Here is a 12635-nt window from a genome sequence, read left to right as displayed (position 1 = left end):
AAAATACTTTATTAGTGCTACCAGGGGGTTGGTACAACCCACTCTCCCCACACACTTCAGGGAGGGGCCTGAAGACCAGGAAAAGGATTCCTTCTGGCCAAAACGATCGGCTCAAAGTGAATCAAGTCTTCACTGGCTCAAGGGGAGCATCTCTTCTATACTACATAAAGGGAGCAAGATCCCATCTACATTGGCTTCAGGTAAGTAAATCTGAATCTACTCTGGTTCAAGGTGAGCTAGTACATACAGTGAGAAGGAGAGGGAGGTACAGTGGTCCAGGCCCTGGAGAGGATGGCTGCTGGGCTCCAGCCATAGCCCTGAGGCCTCCTTCCTCTCAAAAACAAAACATACAAACAACAACAACAACAACAAACAAAAAAAAACACAGCCTTTTTTTATCTTTGAAACATCAATTTTATTATACAATTTTTGAAAAAAAAAGAAATGAAAAATAAATTTCTCCTGGTGCATGGGAGAAAGGACAAAAAGCAGGGCAGGGGAAAGTGTCCCAGGGAAGTCTCTATGATGTGTCTTCACAGGTGGGGGCAGAGGAGTCTTCTGGTGGATGCAGATGCACTCCTGCCTGGAATCCTTGCAGAGTTGCCTGAGCAGGTCAGCAATGTCCTGCAGGACCATATAATGGTCCGTGAAGGTGAGCTCATAGCAGGAGCTCTGCCCCTTGAACACTACACTGCTCTGACTGCTCTTAAAGCTCATCCTCAACTGGAACAAGGATGCTAGCTAATAATAATAACTCAAAACAAAAACAAAAAAATAAGAAAAAAAAAACCAAAAACAATATCCAAAGACCACAACCACCAGCCACCAACTACCACCAAATATGCTAACTATCTGGGAGTCTGACAGGTCACTACTAAAAGCTTCCTATACTTATGGACAAAAAAAAAAAAATCCAGCTGCAAACACACTCTCTTATATACCTGCAGTTTGAAATTCCCTCACAATGGCTTCTTCTGAGTCAGAGCAAGAAATGAGCCAGTAGGACCTAGGCATTATCCCCAGTGGTATCTCACTTTTGGGCCTCTAGACCTTCTCCACTTTAATAATCCGAATAAGAAAAAACTCTGGAAGGTTTTTTTTTGCTTTAGTGGGTTATGGAAACAGATGTTTACTTGTTTAGAAACTAAAATTTGTAGGTTACTTCAGTGGTCTTTTCATTTCCAGTCTGAAAATCTGTAATAACTTGGTGGCTTTGGAAGACCTCATCATAGCTACACTCAAGGTTTCTGCATCTTTGCTTGTCTGAACTGAGCAGCTTTCCTCCACTGGGCCCTTGTCCCATGATGGACTACCTCCATTGAGCAGAGAAATGGAGTCAGCCATCTAGGAACTGCGACCTCTGGAACTGTTAACCCCAGAGAAGCTTTTCCTTCTCCAAGTTGTTCCTAATTAAAACACATCAATTAATTAAATTAATTAAACCTAATTAAATGCATCATTGCACTCAGCTTGATAGAGGCACGTGTGTATGCGCGTGCGCAGAGCTGGGAACTGAAGCGCATGCTGGAGAAGCTCTCTTAATGTGCCCATCCCATCCCTGGGGTTGAAGCTTCCTGGCCCAACCAGTCCCCAATACTGTTCCATTGAGGCTGAACTGTCAACAGAAATCTTGGAGGGATACACACATTCAAACAACAGCATGTGCTAAACAAGAGTCCAGGGAGATGGTCTCCCCTAGATGTACCCTGTGTGAGGGGATTCCTTTGGGCTGCACTGAAGGACCTTAGATAACAACTTAGATCTTGATGAAAAGATCTAAGATGAAAGATCCCTGATAAAGCAAATTTATGACAATTATAAAAGCTAGTGCTACTTTTGTTTTCTATGAACTATAAGAGAATAACATATCAAAACATCCCAATTTTATTCTGTGATCATAGAATTTGTTCATTTATGCATAAAGTTAAAATATATTGACGTTGGTTATTTATTTTCCACTCCCACTAAAACTTCAAGGTGTAAGCCAAGTAGGGAGACTCCATTTAGAGATCTTCTAAAATAGGCCTTCATACCAATAGCTGTCAGTTTCTCCATCTCAAACATATGTTTCTGTTTCACCCCCTGAGAATCTGCTGTAATAGATTAATTATAGCAAATTAGTGAATTAAAAGTAACAATGAAGTTTTTATTAAGAAGCAAAAATACCTTCATAGAGGTGATTCTGGTAGAAGATGCCAAGTTTTTTTAAAAAAAAAACAGCTTTATTGAGGCATGATTGACAAATAATAAGATGAATTGTTTAAAAGTGTGCAATTAAATGGTTTAATATATGATAAATCCATGAAAACATCTCTACCATCAAGAACATATCTGTCACCCCCAAAGGTTTTCTCATGCTTCTGCATATAACCAGTTACCACCTCCTGCCCTCAGTAATCACTAATTACTGATCTTCTCTGTCACTTTAATTACTGTGTATTTCCTACAGTTTTTAATAAATGTCATTCTGTAAATACTTGTTTTTTCTGGCTTCTTTTCCTTAGCATAAGCATAACTGTTTTGAGATTCATTCATCTTTTGTACATGTGTTATATCAATTTTCATTACTGCGTGGTATTTTTCTAGTGGATATATCAAAATTTATCCTTTCACCTGTTGATGGACATTTGAGTTGTTTCCAGTTTGAAACCATTACAAATATAAAATCTGGCATGGCAAATTCATCCTAAAATAACTAACAGTGAGTTGCATCTTAGAGTAATTCCTTCCTTTTACAGTAGACTGAGCCCGTAGGAAAGGCATATAGCTAAGATGATGAGATGGTCACTCCTGTCATTACAGGAGGTTATGGGGGACTTCTTCTTTGCAGACTGGAGAGTCACCTTCTGACTTCAAAGAAGTAAATTATCATGTTGGGAGTAAGCCACACGACTGTAACTGCTAGCAGCTTCTAGGAGCTGAGAGTAGCCCATGGCTGACAGTCAACAAGAAAATAGAGAACTCACTCCTACAATCTCCAGATATTGAATATTGTCAACAGTCATGTGAGCTTGGAAAAGGCCTGAGCTCCAAAAAGAAATGCAACCTGGCCCACACCCTGATTGCAGGTCTGTGAGATTCTGAACTCTTTGCCAGGCCAAGCCCAGACTCCAGTTCCATGGAAACTACAAGATAATGAATGCATGCTGTTGTAAGCTTCCAAATTTGTGGCAATTTGTCATATGACAATAGAAAAATTAACATAACCCATGTGAACATTTGCATACAAGTCTTTATATAGACATATGCTTTATTTTTTCATGGGTAAATACCCAGAATTGAAGTGGCTGGATCATATGGTAGAAGTATGCTTAAGTTTTTAAGAAATTGCCAGACTATTTTCCAAAAGAGTTTTACTACTTTACATTCTACCAACACTATATGAGTTTTCCAGTTCCTTCACATCCTGACCAATATTTGATTTGGTTAATTATCCAAAACACTTACTTAAATAAGCTTATTTATTTATTTTGTGGTGCTGGAGATTGAATCCAGGGTCTCACACATGCTAAGCAAGTGCTCTACCCACTGAGCCACACACTAGCCTATAATTTGGTTAGTCTTTTAAATGTTAGCCATTGTAAAAGGTGTATAGTAGACTAGTTTCAACTTGCATTTTCCTGAAGACTAATGATGAAGAAAATCTTCTCATGTGCCTTTTTGCCATCCTCATATCTTCAAACACCCTGGGGGTGTTTCCTTTCTGATTATTATATCTAGAGAGTTATATATTCTGGACACAAGCTCCTTAACAGAGAAATGATTTATAGATACATACTTTGCAAACTAGCAACCAGTCTGTCCTTGTCTTTTCATAATCTTAACAGTGTCTTTCAAAGAGCCGAAGTTTTGAATTTTGATGAAGTTCAACTTAGCAATTTTTTTTCTCTTTTACAATATACTTTTGGTGTTATATTTGATAAGTGCTTGCCTAATCTAGCCAAACACAATTTTATCTTGTTTCTTGTAGAAATTTTGTAGTTTTAGGTTTTAATTTTTGGGTCTATCATCCATTAAAAGTAAATAGATGGAAGTGTGTGTTTTCTATCCCACCCTCTCCTCTTTCTTCCCTCCTATTTTTTTTTTCCATATGGACTCTCAATTGTTGTAGCACCATTTGTTGGAAAGACTATCCTTTTTCCATTGAATCATCACTCTTTCCCACTGATCTGCATGTCCATCTTTATTCCTATATCATATCACTTTGATTAGTATAGCTTTATTGTTCAACTTAAAATAAGGCAATGTTAGCCCTCTCACTTTTTAAAAATTATAATGAAAATTATTTTTATATATTGGAGATAATATAACATTATTGAAAATCTGGGTTATAGACCAAAAAAGAAAATCAAAGAGGATAAGAACTTGAATCTACTAATAATCTGACTTCTATTTTTAAATATTTAAAAAATATTTTCCTAAACTTTTACCAGTTTTTTTAATCAGATTGAATATATAATCTTATGATTTTTTACATTTTTAAAAAATTTGTTCTCTCTAGATATACATTATAGTAGGGTGTATTTTGACATATTATACATACATAGAATAAGTAAAACTTGTTCCAATGAGGATCCCAGTATTGTGGTTGTATATGATGTAGAGTTTCATTGGTCGTGTTTTCATAGATGAACATAGGAAAGATATGTCCAATTCATTCTATTGTCTTTCCTATTCCCATCCCTACCCCCTTTCCTTCATTCCTCTTTGTCTAACTCAGTGAACTTTTTTTTTTTTTGAGAGAGAGAGAGAGATAGAGAATTTTTTTAATATTTATTTTTTAGTTTTCGGTGGACACAACATCTTTATTTTATTTTTATGTTGTGCTGAGGATTGAACCCAGCACCCCGCGCATGCCAGGTGAGCGCACCACCACTTGAGCCACATCCCCAGCCCCTAACCCAGTGGACTTCTAATCTTCCCCTCCCTTGTGGGTTAATATCCAAATACCAGAGAGAACATTCTGCCTTTGTTTTATTGAGAGTGGATTATTTCACTTAGCATGATATTCTCCAGTTCCATCCATTTGCCAGCAAATGCCATAATTTCATTCTTCTTTATGGCAGAGTAATATTCCATTATGTGTGTGTGTGTGTGTGTGTGTGTGTGTGTGTGTGTGTGTGTATATATATATATATATATTACATTTTTTTTAATCCATTCATCTGTTGGAGGGCACCTATGTTGGTTCCATAGCTTGGCTATTGTGAATAGAATTACTATAAACACTGATGTGGCTGTGTTACTGTAGTATGCTGATTTTAAGTCCTTTGGGTATAAACCAAGGAATGGGATAGCTGGGTCAAATGGTGGATCCATTCCAAATTTTTTGAGGTATCTTTGTACTGCTCTCCATAGTGGTTGCACCAATTTGCAGTCCCACTCGAAATGTGTAAGTGAGCATTTTTTCCCACATCCTTGCCAACATTTATTGTAACTTGTATTCTTCATAATTGCCATTCTGGCTGGAGTGAGATGGAATCTCAGTGTTATTTTGATTTGTAATTCTCTAATTGCTAAAGATGTTGAACATTTTTTTCATATATTTTTTTGACCATTTGTGTTTCTTCTGTGCGGTGCCTTTTCAGTTCCTTTGCCCATTTATTGATTGGGTTATTTGGTTTTTTAAATTTTTTTTTCCAATGTTAAGTTTTTTTAGTTCTCTGTGTATCCTGGAGATTAATGTTGTATCTGAGGTGCTGGTGGTAAGAGTTTTTCTCATTCTGGAGGCTGTCTGTTTATGGTATTGATTGTTTCCTTTGTGATGAAGAAGCATTTTAGTTTGATACTATCCCATTTATTGATACTTGATTTCACTTCTTGCACTTTAGGAGCCTAGGTTATTGATCCACTTTGAGTTGAGTTCTGTACAAGGTGAGATATAGAGGATCTATTTCATTCTATTACATATGAATTTCCAGGTTTCCTAGCACCATTTGTTGAAGAGGCTATTTTTTCTCTGATGTAAGTTTATGGTGACTTTGTCTAGTATGCTATTAACTGTAATTATGTTGGTTTGACTCTGTTTTCTATTCTGTTCCATTGATCTTCATGCCTACTTGTGCTATTGGCATGCCATTTTTGTTATTATAGCTCTGTAGTATAATTTAAGGTCTGGTATTGTGATGCCTCCTGCATCACTTTTCTTGCTAAGGATTGCTTTTAGCCCTCTAACTTTATTCTTCTTTTTCAAAGTTGTTTTGGCCAGTCTAGGACCTTAATATTTCCATCTGAATTTTAGAATCAATACATAAAATAATGTAGGGATTGGGTTGGAACTGCACTGAATCTATGGATCAATCCATGGAGGAATGACATCTTAATTCGTGTATTGGGTCTTCCCACACTGGAACTCTCCACTCTGGGTGGTGATGGTGAGGGTCACCTAGAATGTCTCTTAGCAGTGCTATGTATTTTTCAGCTGTCCCTTGTTATATATCTTTTGTTAAATTTTCTTCTGCATATTTTTACTGTGTTCTAGTGTTATTTAAAATATAGAAATGCAAATGGTGTCAGCATATTACTCTTGTACCTTGAAATATTGCCCATCTCAACTATTAGTTCTAATATCTATTTTGTAGACTTCATCAGATTTTCTACATAGGCAATCATGCTGTCTTTAAACAAAGATAGTTTTATTTACCACTTTTCAATCTGAATTTATTTATTTATTGTTTCTTGATGTCTGGAATTGGCTAGAACATATAATAAATTGAAAAATATATATATATAAATTGAAAAGAATTGATGTGAGTAAAAAAAGAATCGATGTGAGTAAACACCTTTATCTTATTCCTGAGTTTAGAAAAACATTTGGTCTTTTATAATTAAATATAATATTAACCTTAGATTTGCCCTTCAACCAATTGAGGAAATTTCCTACTTTCCCTAGTTTTCTGGGAGTTTTAATCAGAAATAAAAACTAGATTTGGTTAAATGCTTTCTCTATGTCTATTGAGATGAGAATATGATGTTTTTCTGTTTATTAACAAGGTGGATTACATAGATTTATTTTTATATGCTGTTATTTGTTTTGTTAATATTTTCTTTAGAGTTTTTACATCTGTATTTATGAGGGAAATAGGCTATAGTTTTCTCTTCTTGAAATGTCATCCAGGCTTAAAGTCAGAGTAATTCTGGACTCACATAATGAATTAGGAAGAATTCCCTCTTCCTGAATTTCTGGAAGAGTTTTCATAGAATTGGTTTTATTTCTCCCTTACATATTCAGTGAAATTCATCAATGTGGCCATGTGGGGCTGGAGCTTCCTTTTGGGATGGCATTTAATTACAACTTCAATTTTTAAAATGGTTTTATGGGGCTGGGGATGTGGCTCAAGCGGTAGTGCGCTCGCCTTGCATGCGTGCGGCCCGGGTTCGATCCTCAGCACCACATACCAACAAAGATGTTGTGTCCAACGAGAACTAAAAAATAAATATTAAAAATTCTCTCTCTCTCTCTCTCTCTCTCTCTCTCTCTCTCTCTCCCTCCTTTAAAAAAAATAAAATAAAATAAAATGGTTTTATGGCTATTTAGATGATCTGTTTCTTTTTGAATGACTTTTGGTATTTTCATCTTTCAAGTAATTTGTCCATTTAATCTTAGTGATCAAAGTTTTGGTACAAAGTTGTTTATAATATTTCCTCACTTTCTTTGTAATGGATAATAATAAAAGGATCTGCAAAATCTGAGTTGATGCCACTTGTGTCTTCTCTCTCTTTCCTCTCATTCTGACTTGAGGTTTATCAATTGTATATTTTATTTGTTCTAATTAGTTATACATGATAGTTTATTAATAAGGTGGATTACATAGATTTATTTTTATATGCTGTTAATTTGATGCATTTTGACACATCATACATAAATGGAATATAACTTGTCATTCTTCTGGTTGTACATGATGTTGAGTCACATTGGTCATGTAGTCATATATGCACATAGAGTAATAATGTTTGATTGATTCCACGATCCTCCCTACCCCCATACCCGCTACTCTCCCTTCACTCCCCTCTGCCTATGCCAAATTACCTCTACTCTTCCCTAGGCCCCTCACCATTGTGAATTAGCATACACATACCAGGGAAAACATTCAGGCTTTGGTTTTGGGGTATCAATTGTATTAATCTGCTCAAGTAACTAGTTTTTATTTTTATTTTCTCTATTGCCTTCTATTTTATTGATTTCCACTCTAATCCTTATTATTTCCTTTCTTCTGCTTACTTTGGTCTATTTATACACTCCTCCCCCATTTCTTAAGTTGGAAATAGGTATCATTGATTAAGATCTTTCTCATTTTCTAATATAAGGATTTAATACTACAGGCTGTGATCACCTTTAATCCAGAAATCAGAAATCCAAATGTGATATTCAAAAAGTTTGGGATTTCAGAGCAGTCTAAATTTTAGATTTTCTTTTCCTTTTTTTTTTTTTTTTTGTACTGGGGACTGAACCCAGGGATCTTAACATCCCCAACCTTTTTTTATATTTTATTTGGAGACAGGTTCTTGCTGAGTTGCTTAGGGCCTTATTAGGTTGCTGAGATTGGTTTGAATTTATGATCCTCCTGCCTCAGCCTCCCGAGCTGATGGGATTACATGGAGAAACTATGTTTGGATTTTGGATTTTCTAAATGGGTATGCTCAGCTAGTAAAGTCCATTCAAATATTCCAGAACCAGAAAAACTCCCAAATCTGGAACACTTCTATTCCCAAGCAATTTGGATAAAGACTGCTCAACCTGTCTAAATTTCTCTCTGGTACTGCTTTGGCAGTTTCCCCCAAAATTTTTATTTTTCATTCAATTAAAAATATTTGTGTCTTCCTTTTAATTCATCTCTGATCCATATATTATTTAGAAGCATTTTATTCATTGCCAAATATTGGAGATTTTCCAGAGATCTGCCTTTGATTTATAAGGTAATTTCATGTTGAAAGAGAATACTTCCTAGCATATCATAGAATTTTAAAAAATTACTAGGATACAGTTATATTTCCTATTTTCAGGTGAAAATAGAAAAATGTACTAAAAATCCATGAAGACTAAAATAGAAATGTTCCAAAAATTCCAGCTGAGAATGTTTCTTGTATTTACCCTAGGGGCAGCAGCATGGGGTATTGGTTAGGGAGCACAGATTCTGGAGCCAGACTGTGGGGATATGCCACATGCTTGCTAGCTATGCAGCATGGAGCTGTTCTTCAACCTTCCCTCACACTGAATTCCATATCTAGCCAAGAATAGATAACTATGGTGCCTGGATTCCTATTGTTATTAAGAAGACTTAATAAATGCATCAATATATGAATATTTATAAGGTGCTAAGAATAGTGTCTGGCCCATGGTAAGCACTATATATTGTTTGATAAATTAAAAAACAACAAGGTTCACTTCCTTCTACAATTATTGATGATTGCTCCAATACAGTATGAAAAAAATCAGGGTTAGGAAGCTTGGATAGAAGTCCACCAATCTGCAGTATGGTTGTTACCCCAGCTGATTCTGAAGGAGATTATCAGTGGATGACATTTTGAGACCATGAAATCCCAAGATTAACTTCAAATATAATTACACGGTGTCACAAGAGATGCTATTGAATAATGGGAGGGTCACTAGTGTATAGAAGCTTGGTGATTGACTACATTGCCTCATTTAGACATGACGTTGGATCTAAAGCTGAGGCCTCTGAGGACGAGAGTCTCCATTTGCTTTATGCATGTCCACATGGTTTCAGAGAAAGGAGGAAGAGAAACAGGCAGGACATTTCATTTTGAAACGTTTCCTAAAATGTTTGGATTGATTTCATTATAATGTTAGCCTTACCAACGTTTTTAAAAATTCACTTTATTGTTTAGATTCCTCTTTTCCTCCAGATGGCGCCAGTTAGCTGCTATTTTATGTGCTTAAGTCGTGGGGCACTACAGTCCCTAGAAGCCAGGAACCAAATCTCCTGATGCTTTTAAAGGCTGGTATCTGAACATTTATAAGAGTGAGGCTACCGTTGCTTTCTGTCCTTACTTGGTGCAGGGAAAGGTTTCCTAAGAGGAAAATAACCCAGAGCTTACAAATTATGCCCACTGATAGAATCATAGACCCACCTGGGGAAGTCAGCCAGCCAGCCCTTCCCACTGCCTGCAGGCAGGACCACACAGGAATGCTCTCTTTAGAGGAGAAAGAACCTGGTCATTCACCTAATGACTTCCAGACACCAGTGCTTCCACTGAGGGCTGCTTCACCTCCTCCTTGAGGGAGAGAGGAAGGAAGTGCCCTAGAATCTTGGCTCTACCTAGGGCACCTTGCCTCCTTCTCATTTATAGGCCACAGATGTCCCTAAAGAGCAAAGTTCCAGCAATGTTGAATTGGGTGGGGTGTCATGGGAGAATCTGCATCTTTGATGATTTGGCAGTTAACTAAGAATATAAAGAGACTAGATTCATTTTTTTTTCTTTTCTCTTTTAATTTCTTTTATTTTTCACCTCCTTTTCTTTCTTTCTCCACCCCCAGCCCTCTTCCCCCTCCTCTTCCCCTCATCTCCTTCTTCTTTTTTTGACCCAGAGTAAAGCGTAAGCTACTCTCTCTAGGGAATGAGATCCCCAGCCTTATCTATATATCCAATTCCAGTATTTAACCACTCTTCTAGGTGGGAGTTCTTTTTGGCCAATCTGATTCTCAAATGCAAAAGCCTAAGCCAGCTTAATTTGGAGTTTTTATCATAAAAAGATGGACAACAGCTGGCATTCATTTGCTGCATAATGTCTCTTATTGGATCTGAAGACTAATTTTAAGAGTTCCCTATCCTTTTATTATCTGTACTAACCAATGCCAACTCTTTTGTTGTTGTTGTTGTTGTTGTTGTTGTAACCTCAATGTCCAAACCCTTTCCTTGACTCTTCATCTCAACTTTGAAGTTCTGGAGACCAGACTAGAATTCAAATGAAAAGTGATCACCCTAACGACCAAGGATAATTAAATCTACAAGTTGAATTCTGGTTCCACAAATACAATTACAACATCCAATCTGATCTCCTGAGGTTTTTTTTTCATGTCTCAACAACTAGCTCATATTAGCAATGCTTTATTGATAGAGAAAGTGTTTTCTGCAGAGAAGAAACACATAAGGGCTGGGGATGTGGCTCAAGCTGTAGCACGCTCGCCTGGCATGCCTGCGTCCCGGGTTCGATCCTCAGCACCACATACAAACAAAGATGTTGTGTCTGTTGAAAACTGAAAAAATAAATATTAAAAATTCTCTCTCTCCCTCTCTCTTAAAAAAAAAAAAAGAAACACATAAATCCTAAATGTGTTCGCAAGTTGATCCGTTTTGATGTGAAGCTACCTGAGATATTGTTCTGGTTAAGTATATGTATAGCAATCAAATTAGAGCATGTTTAAAATTAACCTCAATGTCTCCCGTGAAGGCTATTAATAAGATAATCTTATTTTAATGTTCATGAATGTTTAAATAACTTTGAGTCTTCATATTGTGGGACTGCTAGAACTTTTTTTCCACATTCAAATGCAAATAGCAGAAGACCTAGCAGAGGATTAAAGAAGTAGGGATTCCTTTACCTTAAAAATAGGGAGCCCCAAGGTGGCTAGTTGCTGGCATTGGTCCAGCTAGTTGTACAATGAAGCCATCAAAGACCAAGGCTTTTTTTTTTTCATTCTATCATTTTTGTGCTGGCATTTATCTCCCTGCCTTTTGCTTTACGATTGGCTACAAAAACTCCAGACTTCATTTCTGTGTTCAAGATAGAAAGAAAGGGAGAAGTGGGCATGTTCCCTCTTGTTCTGATGCTTCTAGCTTCTTGGACTAAGTGGCTACTAGCTCCCCTGGCTGTGCAGCCTGCAATGGCCATTATGGGACTATCCAACCTCTGTTTATGTAAGCCAATCTAATAAATCCTGTCTTATAATTATATGCACATTTGATTGGTTCTCTGTTCTTCTGCAGAACCTTAACTCATACACTGAGGTTCTCTAGTTTTGGATACCGATGACTTCCCATTATATCCATCCTAATGTCTTACAAAAGTATGGTAGTAAATTTGTTGATCACAAAAGCATATCATATTTGCTGTGTAAAAAACTACACTTAAGCTTTGTGGCTCAAACAGCAATCATTTATTCAGCTCATAATTTTTCATTTTCAGCACTTTGGGTGGGCTCAGCTTCTCAATTCTGGTGAGAGTGGGGCTTGTCGTGCATCTGCACTCAGCATTCAGGTTATCTGTAGTTAGTCTAGTCTAGGCTCTCCAACTGGGGGGCTTATGTTAGTTCTTTTTGGTCTTCCATCCTTCAACAGACTAGTGTAGGACTTGGTCATAAGGCAACTGGGACAGATTTCCAGAGACAGAGAAAGCAAGGGGTTAGAGAGGGGAGGGTGTTCAAGCTCTGTTGAGGCCTGAGTTCAGAACGGATACTTCATTACTTCTGCTAAATTCTATTAGCGAAAATGGTCACAAGTCCAGATCAGACTTGAGGGGAGGGCAAAGTGACTCCATCTTTTAATGGAAGGGGCTGAAGAGTTATATTACAAACAGCTATATGTAGGGAAGAGTGAAGAATTGGGTTTGTTTTTGTGATCTACTGCAAAGAAGGTCAATGAATCGTTATAAACCTTTCTCTACTACTAGGGAAA

The sequence above is a fragment of the Spermophilus citellus genome, assembly GCF_964194105.1.
Source record: "Spermophilus citellus genome assembly, chromosome: 9".
NCBI lineage: Eukaryota > Metazoa > Chordata > Mammalia > Rodentia > Sciuridae > Spermophilus > Spermophilus citellus.
This window is presented reverse-complemented; position numbering follows the sequence as displayed.